The sequence below is a fragment of the Triturus cristatus genome, chromosome 8 (genome assembly GCF_964204655.1).
Source record: "Triturus cristatus chromosome 8, aTriCri1.1, whole genome shotgun sequence".
NCBI lineage: Eukaryota > Metazoa > Chordata > Amphibia > Caudata > Salamandridae > Triturus > Triturus cristatus.
Window position 1 is genome coordinate 313415367 of NC_140591.1, and position 12540 is coordinate 313427906.

General features: G+C 42.6%; 1 protein-coding gene across 5 annotated transcripts in view; it reads left to right on the forward strand.

Annotated features, from left to right (window-relative positions):
• SGCG (sarcoglycan gamma) overlaps positions 1-12540 on the forward strand; it is a 967353-nt gene that overhangs the window by 451107 nt on the left and 503706 nt on the right. The window lies entirely within an intron of this gene.

Below are 12540 nucleotides of genomic sequence, written 5' to 3' on the forward strand. Positions count from 1 at the left end.
CTTTACCTTAAAGGTGGGAATTGGAATATATATCCAGTGACGTCAATGTACTTCAATAATAATTTAGGTCCACATGGCTTGGAGATTCAATACCAACTAAAGGGATCAAAAATTATAATAATCAAAATCAAGGAAATAAAACATGCTTAGCATCTACCATCACTTCGAAATTCCCAAAAGGTTAAAATCACCTGGAAAGCGCTCTAAGTGCGAGTCCGTCTCCCGCCATGTATGACTACATGCTGGGAGGCGGTCGGCGGGTGGACGTATTAAACCGAGTAACTCTTTTCCTTAAAGTTAGGAATTAGAATATGTGTCAAATGAAGTCAATGTACTTCAATAATAGATTACAAGGATTGGGGATTCAATACCGACTAAAGAGAACTGAAAATGATTGAAAATAGGGAGAAAGAACTTGCCTAGCGTCTACCATCACTTCAAAATACTCCAAGGGTTAAATTCACCTGGAAAGCGCTTCAAGTACGCATCCGTCTCCCGCCGTGTCAGACTGCATACTGGGAGGCGGTCGGCGTGTGGACGTATTAAACTGGTTGCCGCGTCAGCGTCAGGCTTACGTGGTCGGTGCACGTCGAATACCAGATAGGAAAGACTCTTCCGGTATCGGTGCGGAGCAGTGTGGACTAGCGAAAGAATTTAAAGGAAGGATAGAATTCCCAACAGATTGTAAAACATGCGCGTAACAGTCTTATAAACAAAGCATTCCAAAGTTAAAGAATAATACTCATGATGCACAAAAATTAGACAGATGGATGAGTATTCCGAATAATAAAAGAGGTCCCATATTGGAACACATTAAAATACGTTTAGGAAACAAAAGTACAGTGATTATAATATTATATTTACAAATATTTACAAATACAGTTGCGTTTAGGAAACAAAAGTGCAGTGATACTAATATTATATTTACAAATATTTACAAATACAGTTGCTAAATACAATGGTCATGTATTTGACCGATTTCAAGCCATGATTCTTAAACGTACAGCATAATAACACGAAAAACGATGTAAATTACATTAGAACACATGATCCTGATTGAACAATGCAACACACTAGGTCCCTAGTGTGCTATATAGAGAGTATATGGGACCACTAACTCAATGAGAGGGCAGACTTCATGCATTACTAAGCACAGCCACTTGCCTGCTGAGCTCCTCAAATTCGTTTAGGCCCCTTGTAACCGTATCCAATGAGTGTATCCATTTGCACTTCCGTTTGTTAAGTATATTGGTGAAGTCACCCCCTCTTGGGTTAGGTTTAACTTTCTCAATGACCCACCATCTAAGACTTTCAGCTACGTGTTCAAACATGGTGAAGGGTTCAACTAAAGGGGCACCTTGCACCTTGCATCGTATGCGACTGCAGTGCTGTAGAATGCGGCATTTAACACTCTGGATGGTTTGTCCGACATATATGAACCCACACGGGCAGGAGATTGCATAAATAACGCCACTGGTGTTGCAGTTACTGTGCTCATGTAGTGTATATGTACGGTCATTGTGCGTGAATTCAAAAATCTCTTTAGACAAAGGGCAGGCTTTGCATGAGCCACACTTATGCTGGCCCTTAATTGGTGGGATCCCCCATAGAGTGGATTGACCAGGGGTCCCTGGTATATGTAATAGAGACTTAACCACATGATCTCTAATGTGTTTGCCTTTTCTAAATGCATGTAGAGGAGTAGGTATACTGCCCAGTTCGTCTGACACCAAATGCCAATGCTGATTGATGGTCTTTTTGATGGCGTTACTTTTGGTATTAAAAGTAGTCACGCACACTAAACGTTCCTCCTTGGTTTTAGTTTTGACCTTTGGGACTAGTAGGAAATCCTTTGGAATGCATTGTTTATAATACTGTTACGCGCATGTTTTACATTCTGTTGGGAATTCTATTCTTCCTTTAAATTCTTTCACTAGTCCACACTGCTCCGCACCGATACCGGAAGAGTCTTTCCTCTCTGGTATTCGACGTGCACCGACCATGTAAGCCTGACGCTGACGCGGTCAACCGGTTTAATACGTCCACACGCCGACCGCCTCCCAGTATGCAGTCATACACGGCGGGAGACGGACGCGTACTTGGAGCGCTTTCCAGGGGAATTTAACCCTTGGAGTATTTTGAAGTGATGGTAGACGCTAGGCAAGTTCTATCTCCCTATTTTCAATCATTTTCAGTTCCCTTTAGTCGGTATCGAATCCCCAATCCTTGTAATCTATTATTGAAGTACATTGACTTCATTTGACACATATTCTAATTCCTACCTTTAAGGTAAAGAGTTACTCGGTTTAATACATCCACGCGCCGACCGCCACCAAGCATATAGTCATACACGGCGGGAGACAGACGCGTACTTGGAGCGCTTTCCAGGTGAATTTAACCCTTGGAGTATTTTGAAGTGATGGTAGACGCTAGGCAAGTTCTATCTCCCTATTTTCAATCATTTTCAGTTCCCTTTAGTCGGTATTGAATCCCCATTCCTTGTAATCTATTATTGAAGTACATTGACTTCATTTGACACATATTCTAATTCCTACCTTTAAGGTAAAGAGTTACTCGGTTTAATACGTCCACGCGCCGACCGCCTCCCAGCATGTAGTCATACACGGCGGGAGACGGACTCGGACTTACAGCGCTTTCTAGGTGATTTTAACCTTTGGGTAATTTCGAAGTGATGGTAGATGCTAAGCATGTTCTATCTTCTTGATTTTGATTATTATAATTTTTGATCCCTTTAGTTGGTATTGAATCTCCAATCCATGTGGCCCTAAATTATTATTGAAGTACATTGACGTCACTGGATATATATTCCAATTCCCACCTTTAAGATAAAGAGTTTTCTCAATACATGATCATCACTAACCTGGGACTCAGTAGTTTTATGGGGCTTGTTACTGAATTTTACCTCATTTATACCACCCCCCCTTTTTTTCAAGATTACTGTGTTCAAGCACATCCACCAGCGTCCCTTGCCGCATTCACTAATGGAATTACGGACCTTAGCTCCTACCACTGATCAGTAGACGACATTTAAATGACGGGTGACATATTCAAACATATATATAATCTTAACTATGCTATCAGTTTTAACCTTTAGTGCAACGACCTGACCTCTGGCCCCATACCACCTTTTAGGTTGCCCCACCCTGTCCTGATGAAGATCCGCAAGGCCGAGGATTTAATCGCCCTCACGGCCACAAGACGGATCGAAACGTCGATGCCCATTTAATCCAGCCTGGACCCTGAACTCTACCCCCACGTGCCACCCTAGAAAGGATTTCTAGTTGAAATTGAAATTGCAACATACTTGTGATTGAATTGTGGCCAGGCTACCCAAGGACGGTGATTTATAACCAGTCCTCCTTTGCTTTGACATATTAAACTTTTCCATGCCATCTTTTTGAATACCTTTTTCCTTATCACTTCACACTTGAGCACCCTTCTCTTATGCACGTTCCCTCTGGAGCAACCCTTCCAAATTGATAACGTATTTAATATTGCCTGGTTTTCACCATTTGATCCAAATAAAATACATGGTGACCCAGATTATGGTCTGTTGCACTTTTATGTTGTAAATATATTTGCACTAAGTCATATGAGCCAATAGCTCATATAATCATTGGTTGATTTATGAATGAAGGTCTAGGACCACTGTTTTTTGTATCAAATCCTACCCAGGTCCTTGACTACCATTGGGTTACCCCATTTTTTGAAATGGCCGTCCTGAAACTGTCAACTGGAAGGAAAAATTTAATTTTCCTCAATATTCTAAGGAGGTAGAAGCAAGTAGATACAACTCCGCTGACCTGGTCACCAAAATCAAGTTTGTGATCCATGATCACACCCAAATTCTTGGCTTTAACTGTGGGAGCTGGTAACTTTCCCATTACTTCAGGCCACAGGTCAGGTGTCCAGAGATTGGGATTGTTCCCAAATATAATGACCTCGGTCTTGCCTGCGTTCAATTTCAGGCAGTTGGAGACCATCCAGCCAGAGATATCTTTCAGGCAGTCATGGCATCTGGAGCTTCTTCGGTCCCTCGTTGAATGGATAACACAATTTGTGTGTCATCTGCATAGGATGTTAATTGCAGTCAGAAGGATATTATCAGTGCCGCCAACGGACATAAATGTTAACAAGCGTGGGACTGAGGGAGGACCCCTGCGGCACCCCGCATGGGAGAGCAAAAGGCTTAGATTTTTCCTGTCCCAGATCCACTGTTTGGATTCTGTCAGCCAAGAAAGATTTCAAGAGGCTCCAGGCCCTGCCTTCTACCCCCGCCTTCGATAATCGGTCCATCAGCACATCGTGATGGACCGTATCGAAGGCTGCTGAGAAATCCAGAACAATCAGGACCGCCACACCTCCCAGATCAACCGCTGCTCTAACCTCCTCCGTGGCTTTGATAAGGGCCAGCTCCGTGCTGTGTCCTGCACGAAAACCAAACTGCGTGGGGTCAAGCGCGTTGGTGCTCTGAAAGAAAGAGCTGGGTTACCTATTGATTGCCTTCTCTATCATCTTAGCTGGCAGCGGGAGTCGAGATATGGGTCTGTGATTGTTGGGATCGTTTTTATCCAGATTTGGTTTTTTAATTAGGGGAAGTATGGAGGCGGATTTCCACATTCTGGGATATTCGCCTAAGCCTATGATGGTGTTAAACAAGGGTGTTAGGGTGGTTGCAACGACCTCAGGAATGTTATTCAACACCGCAACTGGACAGGGGTCCCTAGGGGACCCTGACCGAGATTCCTGAAAAAGGTTTATGACATCTGATGCCTGTAGCGAATTAAAACCCTCATGCCTATCTGATGCCGACGTCACCCCCGACTTCGGGCTGGCTGCCGCATCACCCATCTCCCCTTGAGCCTTGGAAAAGGAGGAGAAGATAGCTTCCACCTTATTGAGGGAAAAAGAGCCTAGCGATGGAAACAGTGCAGGGCTACTATGTGAGTTGGGTTTGGATGGATGAGTCAGATTAGTGTCCAAAACAGTTCTCTGGACGAAGATTTGGCCTCTTTTATCAGCTCCGCGAAGTAAGCTTTTTTAGTTTCTAAGTGTAATTTCTTATAACTACTGAGGCTATCTTTATACTCTTCTTTATTTTTAATGTTGTACCCTTTCCTCCATGCCCTCTCCAGTCTCTTACAATCTGTTTTGCACTTTTGCAAGTTAGCTAAAACCAAGGTGCTGAGGGCTGGGCCCGCTTGGGTGTGTATAACTTAGCCGCCGCAAATTTGTCACAAGCGGTCTCGATCCACCTCGAGTACAGCTCCGCTACCTCGTCTACATTGGCTGGAAGATTAGGAGTGGTTAAGGTCAGAAAATTCCCCATGTCAGTGCTATCTATATTTTTCCAAGCCCGAATGGAAATGCTCTCCCTGGGCTTAGGATTAGACAAATTGAGAGGCGTTTGTAAAAGCGTGAAAATAATGGCCGCATGGTCAGACCACAGGAGTGGCAATATTTCTGATATAGCAAGACCGGTGTTGTTGGAGAATATGCCGGCCAGGGTGTGCCGCTCAACATGTGAAGGGCCATCTACCCGTTGTTCCAAACCCCCTCCGCTCATTAATTGCATCAGTCTCATATTGTCCAAGTCTAATGCATCCTCCAAGTAAAAATTTAAATCTCCCATGATCAAGAAGGAGTTCGCACACAGGTCCTCCTCCAAAAGAGAACTAATCGAGTCCAGAAATGTACCTCTAGGGCAGTGGTCTTCAAACTTTTTGATGCCGAGAGCCCCTTCAAAGTTTTCTAGGTGTAAGGACCCCCTCCTGAATTTCTTTTCTAGAACCTGGTAGTACTGATCATCGACACCCATAAATGTTCTCCAGAGAAACAGTCAATCTGTAGTTGCACCTCATTAGTACTAGTTTAAAACAAAAATATAGCAATACGCAACAAAAAGGGGACCAGTACAGCTTTACAAAAGGGCCTTTTACAGAGCGGCAACACCTGTTGCCGCTTTTTAGTAACTTTAAACCTTTTGGTTAAAATCAGCAGATTATGCGGCTGATGATGGATTATGTGGCAAATGCTGCGAATCTATAATTATACAAAAATCGCTGTGGCCCCATAATCGCATAATTCCAATGACGCTTGTTATAATAGCTGTAATGCATGGGCTGCAACTTTAATGCACGGCATTAGCCAGAAAACCATACTATACTTCATGGGATGCTGGCAGCTTGGCATTTACAGCTGCATGTCTCTGGAGGTAGCTGAACATCATTCATCATAATTAAAACATACGTACTATTTTAGGTCTTTTGCCATCAGGTAGCTACATATAAAATAACGGGCAGCTTCAATGAATAATAAATACATTTAAAAAGTTGTTACTCAGTAGGAAAAGCACTATAATAAATTATGAAACCCCTATTAGTTAATGCACTGCAAAAGTCTTTGTGAAACCAGAGAGCCACAGAACTAAATCGTGGTTGGTTCAGTGGAGAATAGTGACCTGTGTATTTTTAGTGCTATGACGTCACAGTCTGTGACAGAGAGCACTGTGAATATGTAAGTCTTTATTTTATACGTGCATTACACGCAGTAACAATTTTACAATAAAATAGTGCTTCCAAAATATACGGGCTGCTTCCAAAATATTGGGGCTTATTCATAAGCCCCTTGCGCTGCCGGTGCGTCGTTTTTTATGACGCTCGGGAGTGCAGAGAGCAGACCCATATCTACGAAGCCACGCAAAGTCACTTTGCGTGGCTTTTCATGGCTTCTTAGATATGGTGTAAGGCAACGCAGAGCAAGTCGGTGCGTTGCCTTACACTGCGTCAGTCCTTATCAAAGTGCCTAAATAAACATCATTGACTTCAGGTTTTTCAGAGGATTAACTTTAAATACATATGCTTCATAAAGCATTATATGGCAGTAAGACATAGCCCTCTTACCCACAAATCTAGGTTCTAGACCCCCCAAATGCAGTCTATGCCCAGAAAAAGCTTGGTTCTCCACCGTTCCCAAGTTTCAGAAAACTTTATGGGGAACTATGTTTTTCAGTGGCTGCAGTAATGCTCTAGAACTGGCTTACACTGAATCTGAGAAGAGAACACTCTGTGCTGAGATTTATATTAGAGAGCTACTAAACACCTGGCTTTTCTACTACAAAGCTCCTGTGATTTTACATGACTGGTTAGTGATTTGCCGAAATGGTCTTTGAAAAATGAGCGCTGAGGTACCTACCAGGCTGTAGCGCATTAGATGTGCCTAAATATAAATAAATACCATGCAGAAAAGTGCTCCTCTAATCACAATATATTAAACGCAAAAAATAATCCTATATAAGGATGTGGGGTTCGGTGCAGCGTTTCACTGAACGTTGGTCACTACTGTCATCATTTTCTTGGCAGATGCGTATGCTACCAGGGGCCTAACAAAGGCCCCCGCATGTGAGGGGGCCCCTTCAGCATATCTTCCTAACAAAGGCCCCCTCATGTTTTGTTACACTGCTGTCTATTAACTGCAACAGCACTCTCCTGTCCTGAAAAATCGTAGCCAGACAGACAGCTAAACACACCTTTCTGCCAGTGTGCTGCTGGCCTGAAAGAAATGTAAATGTGCGCAACGAGTTAATCTGCAACTCCTTTTCATTTGCAGATTAACTCGTTGTGCACATTTGCATTTCTTTCAGGCCAGCAACCCACTGGTATATGTCTGTCTGGCTTCGATTTCCCAGGCACCTGAATAAAACTCCAGGGAAATCACTATGTCTGGAACATTTCTTTTAGCATATGAAGAGCGTGACCCCCTTCCCATGCCTCCACGGCCCCCCTCGGGTTTGGCGCCCCACAGATTGAAGACCTCTGCTCTAGGGCCTGGAGGACGATATATCAGTATAGTTTTGAAAGTATCCTGGGGGGAGAAACGTACACTGATTGACAGAGCTTCACAGGCTTGATTTGAGGCTGTCGAAAAAGTGGGCTCAAGACTATTGTGATATGACAGCCAGCCCTCCACCTCTTCTTAAAGGTCTGTCCAGCGTATGGCACAAAAAATTCATGGGCATGGCCTTAACAATATCGGGTCCTAAGGTTTTGTCCGTCCATGCCTCAGTTATAAAGGCCATCATAATTTGGTGCTTTTCAATAAAAAGACAACATTCCAGGCTGTGTTTTACCAGGGACATGGCGTTTAACAGTAGACAATTAATGTGAGCGGATGCACGTCGCTTCATTGGGCCCTCCCCCTCCTTACAGGGAAATTTGCTGGGCTGGGCAAAGGGAGGGGACGTTGGCAGTTGGAGCAAGCTGCTGCCAACTCTCCCGGCCTGACACTGGGCATAAACTTAGGGCGGCATGCCTTCCCACCCTCTGGGTCCAAACTCCTCAGAAAGAAAAATATGTTAAGACATCTGGCCTAATAGAACCAAGGGGATTGGCCCTAAGCCCGATCCGAGCGCTGACGGGCGCAGATGGGCTTGCCTTAGGTGCGCCTTCGTCGCACCAGCGGTGCGTCCGCTGCGCGGTCACGCCAGCGTGGGTTTAAGTAAAAATGAAAGCCCACCCCATCCAATAGCAAAAGAGTTCCCCGCCCCCCTGTCCCACCAATCAGCCGGTCTGCCGAGCAGTGTCAGCGAGGGATTCCGGAGGGTCGAGTCCCGATGTTGTGCACAAGCAGAAATCAGGTAAAAAAACTTAAAATCTTAAGTCTAAAAGGTATATGAGCAGCACAGCTGTGAATAGATTAAAGCAGCGTTTTCTTTTTTTCAACAAGATAAAAGACTGTAGCCAACGCGTTTCATCCTCACGGACTTCTTCAGGGCTACAAACAACATATATATATACAAAATTAACTTACAAAAATCTATACATCCAACAAAAAATACACTGATACATCCAAAAAATACACTGAGAAATACAATTTATCCCTAATCTTTTAAAGCATACAATTTTGCAAAAATGTATTATATATTTACAATTATTAACGCACACCATAGTGCAGAAGATCAATTCATTTGAATTTCATAGATTATTTCACATTGTGTGCAGATAAAGATTTCGCTGGTCTTGCCATAATCACATTACAGTTTGCATTCTAATGCATCGATTTATAAACCAAATATGAACATTTCTTTCAATGCCAAGTTTTATTAATGGCAGTCCCGGTGGTTTAGTATGATAGTATATATTAAAACACATTGTATTTATCACATATCTCGCAAGAGAAGTTAGAAATTCTCACCAGAACAGAACAATCTGTCTAAAAGTCTTCACTATATTGTCCACTTTTGTAATTTCTCCTTCTAGAGTCTGGAGACGCATAATTATATCTATTGGATATAATGGAAAGGGGAGAGGTTTATTTACACTCTATACATGATGAAACGTTAGTTATGGTGCAAAGCATCCAGACATCCGGCGTTGAACGAGGTCCTATTAGGCTTTGAACGCCGGCACACATTGGTTGCCTCATAGGAACTCGGACCGAGGCATTCCCCAACTGGACCCTGGAGTCGGCCCATGCGGCTCCCCCATATTCCGTCTCTCATCTTGAACACACGCCTCAGAGCGCATCCTTCCCCATCACTGTATGGGTCATCCTCTTAAACCGTGCGCCATCGCCAGAGACGCCTCTAAGCGGTCCGTATTCCTTAGAACACACCTGTGACTTCCTCGAGGTCCAGATGCTCGCCCACTGTGCCGCCAGCTGCTCATCTATCTATATTCACGCTGGAATTGACAACGCTTATTACAGACAATTGTACACAGGCATACTAATTCTAAATGTCCTGATGATGATCCATTTATATTCTATATGGATCGAAACGCCGTCGACACTCTATACACCTTATACACTGCTCTAATTTGCAATTTTTTGTGTAATGGTGTTTCTTCATGATTTGTTTGTTATATTGAAAATTGTGTCTTTAACAAACCTACAGTTCTGCCTGAGCCTTTTATGTTCCCCACTGTTTGTCCTTCCTGACCAAGTAGGATGTAGGCTTGTGTCCCACTTGAATTGTTGTTTGTATTATTTTTTGTTTGATCCAAATATTAAATATTAAACCTCTGTCCGGCTGGACAAGTTTTACAAATATAGTACTGACCGGGTCTATATTGATTTCCGCCCCCCCATTGCTGTTTTTCTAGGGACCTCTGTTCTGGATAATAGCTTAATTCCCAAGGTCACTGGTAGACCTTACTTGGGTTCCCTTGTTTCTTTACAAAATCGTGTGAGAGCAAGGCATGCCAAAGGTCACTATTAGAAAAAGATGTCAAGTGCGCGGGCCCTGTTGAACCCCACAACACCCACTCCTCTGTAGGAGCGAGACTTCGCTTCAACCTAAAAGTTCAACAGCAAGTCTTAAAAAATTTAGCTTCAAATATAAACCAGATTATTATAAAATTAATATAAAATTGCACTTTAATAAGAAAAGTTATAATGCTTTAAAAATGGCAATTAAAAGCATGCAGTTGTTAAAAACGAATAAGAGAGTCCCATTTGAAATAAAAACAAGGTGCTGAATTAAAATCTAGGAGACTCCCGAAATGTTTTCAATGCTCAAAGAGTCAATAGGATCCTGGAAGGAACCTGCATTCGAAGACTATGTTTTCACAGTCACACGTTCCAAAGGACAAACATGGTCAGATGCAACCCAATCAGCGGATGCTGATGGTGTGACAGCCGGCAGCATAATCACAGAGGAGGAGCTGGGATCCAGGAATTCAGAAGACGTAGCATCCAGGAATGGCTCATAGTAATCATCCTGTGGCAACACTATTCTCATAGGACAGCACTGTAGATGAACCCTTAATAGACGCACTTGCAGATTCATATCCATAGATTGAACCGGTTGCATTGCAAGAAATAGATCCAGTGCACACTCTAAAGTGCACAACAAACAGTGGAACACGAGCTGTATGCAGTGTAACCATATAGGTCTAAAGGACAAAGACCAGTTGTCATTCAGTTCCTGAAGTAAACACAGTGCAAAGTACTTTATTTTGCATTCACAACACAGCAGGACGTGTGGTAGTTCAATTACCTTTTGGCCTCGAGGTGGAACATCCACTGTGGAGTAACAACAATAGGACCAAAATCCCAACAATCAGGAATAACAGTAGTGGTATGCCTCCAAATACGCTAGAAACCAAAGAGTGTGTGAAGGACGGAATCACTCTGAAAACGGTCTGGAACGGGCTGACAAAACCAGACCCAATTGCTATAAAAAAAAGTGTACTATTCCATCTGTCTTTGAAACATTAATTATGAGGGTCACAAGTTCAACAAATTGTAGTGGCAGATTTGTGCACAGTAGCAATTGTATTTCGGAAGAAGATTTGCAACTTGGAGATCAAACGTCTCCCTATCAGATGTTAGGGTGATGATCTTTTAAAACAATAAGGCTTTCAGTCAACCTAACTTATCAAAGTTAACATTAAAAATAGCAATTGAAGGTCATACTTTAACTTCCCTGACTGCGGGCAGGCAACAACAGGTGTTGACCCTGGAAACCGTCACCACGTATGGTACTCCTCGGTTTCATCCCACAACAACTGTGCTCTTTCAGAATAAAATAACTTCCATTTGAAAGTAATTTGAATACCGATCAATTTAAGCCAGCAGGGATACCCTAACACCCCAAATTGGCCATGGACACATTGCAAGCGTAATAAAGCGTTACCTCTTTGCAAACTAATGAATAGCCAAACGAAGTTTCACATTCTTTTCCACTGAGAAAGACTTCAGCTTCTCCACTCAGACACCTGTGATCAAAGGGTAAAACCCAGGTTTTGTGAACAAATCTGTCCCCTAACGCCTCGTATCTTTCTGCTGCTAAGTATTTGAAACAAGATGTAAAATGAAACACTGAATTTGGTAATGAAATGAATCCACACATCAGCCATACGACTGATGTATTTCAATTACTGCGAAAGGTAATTTTTCAAAATGCACATTGTGCAAGTCACATCTTTTTTCACCACTACTCCTTGTGTGCATGTTAAATTATAAGGCAAAAATAAATTCGTTGCATTTTGATATTTCCATGGCATTTAATTTGATTTTAATATCCACATTAATCTCAGCTGACTTTGTCCATGCTGGAGGAAAGACATGTAATTCAGTATTATATCGAATGCAGACGATAAAATATTCAGAGAATAAAAGTGAGTTGACAATGTGGTCATGCAGTTATCCACAACAGCTAATGCCTTTTGTAAATTATCCCTGTAACTTTCTCTTAAATTTTCAGCAGCTTTCTGCTGAGAAACCTTCCAAATTTAAGAGAAAGCATTTAAAACATAGTGATCAACGAACCAGCAAGAAATCTTGTAAATCCATGTCATCGGAAAAGATAGATGTTCCTTAATTGCTGGTAAAGTGGAATGTTGCAATATTGCTGGTATAACATTCCTACACTGTAGGTAGTGACCACTCTGGAGTGTTGTATCTGCACATATCGAGAGTCTGGTCTGCTTGCTCTAACTCCTGTTGTGGTGTTTAAAAAAATGGGCATGACTACCATTAGTGTCGACTGGCCACACTAACCACCCATCTGAACCAGAA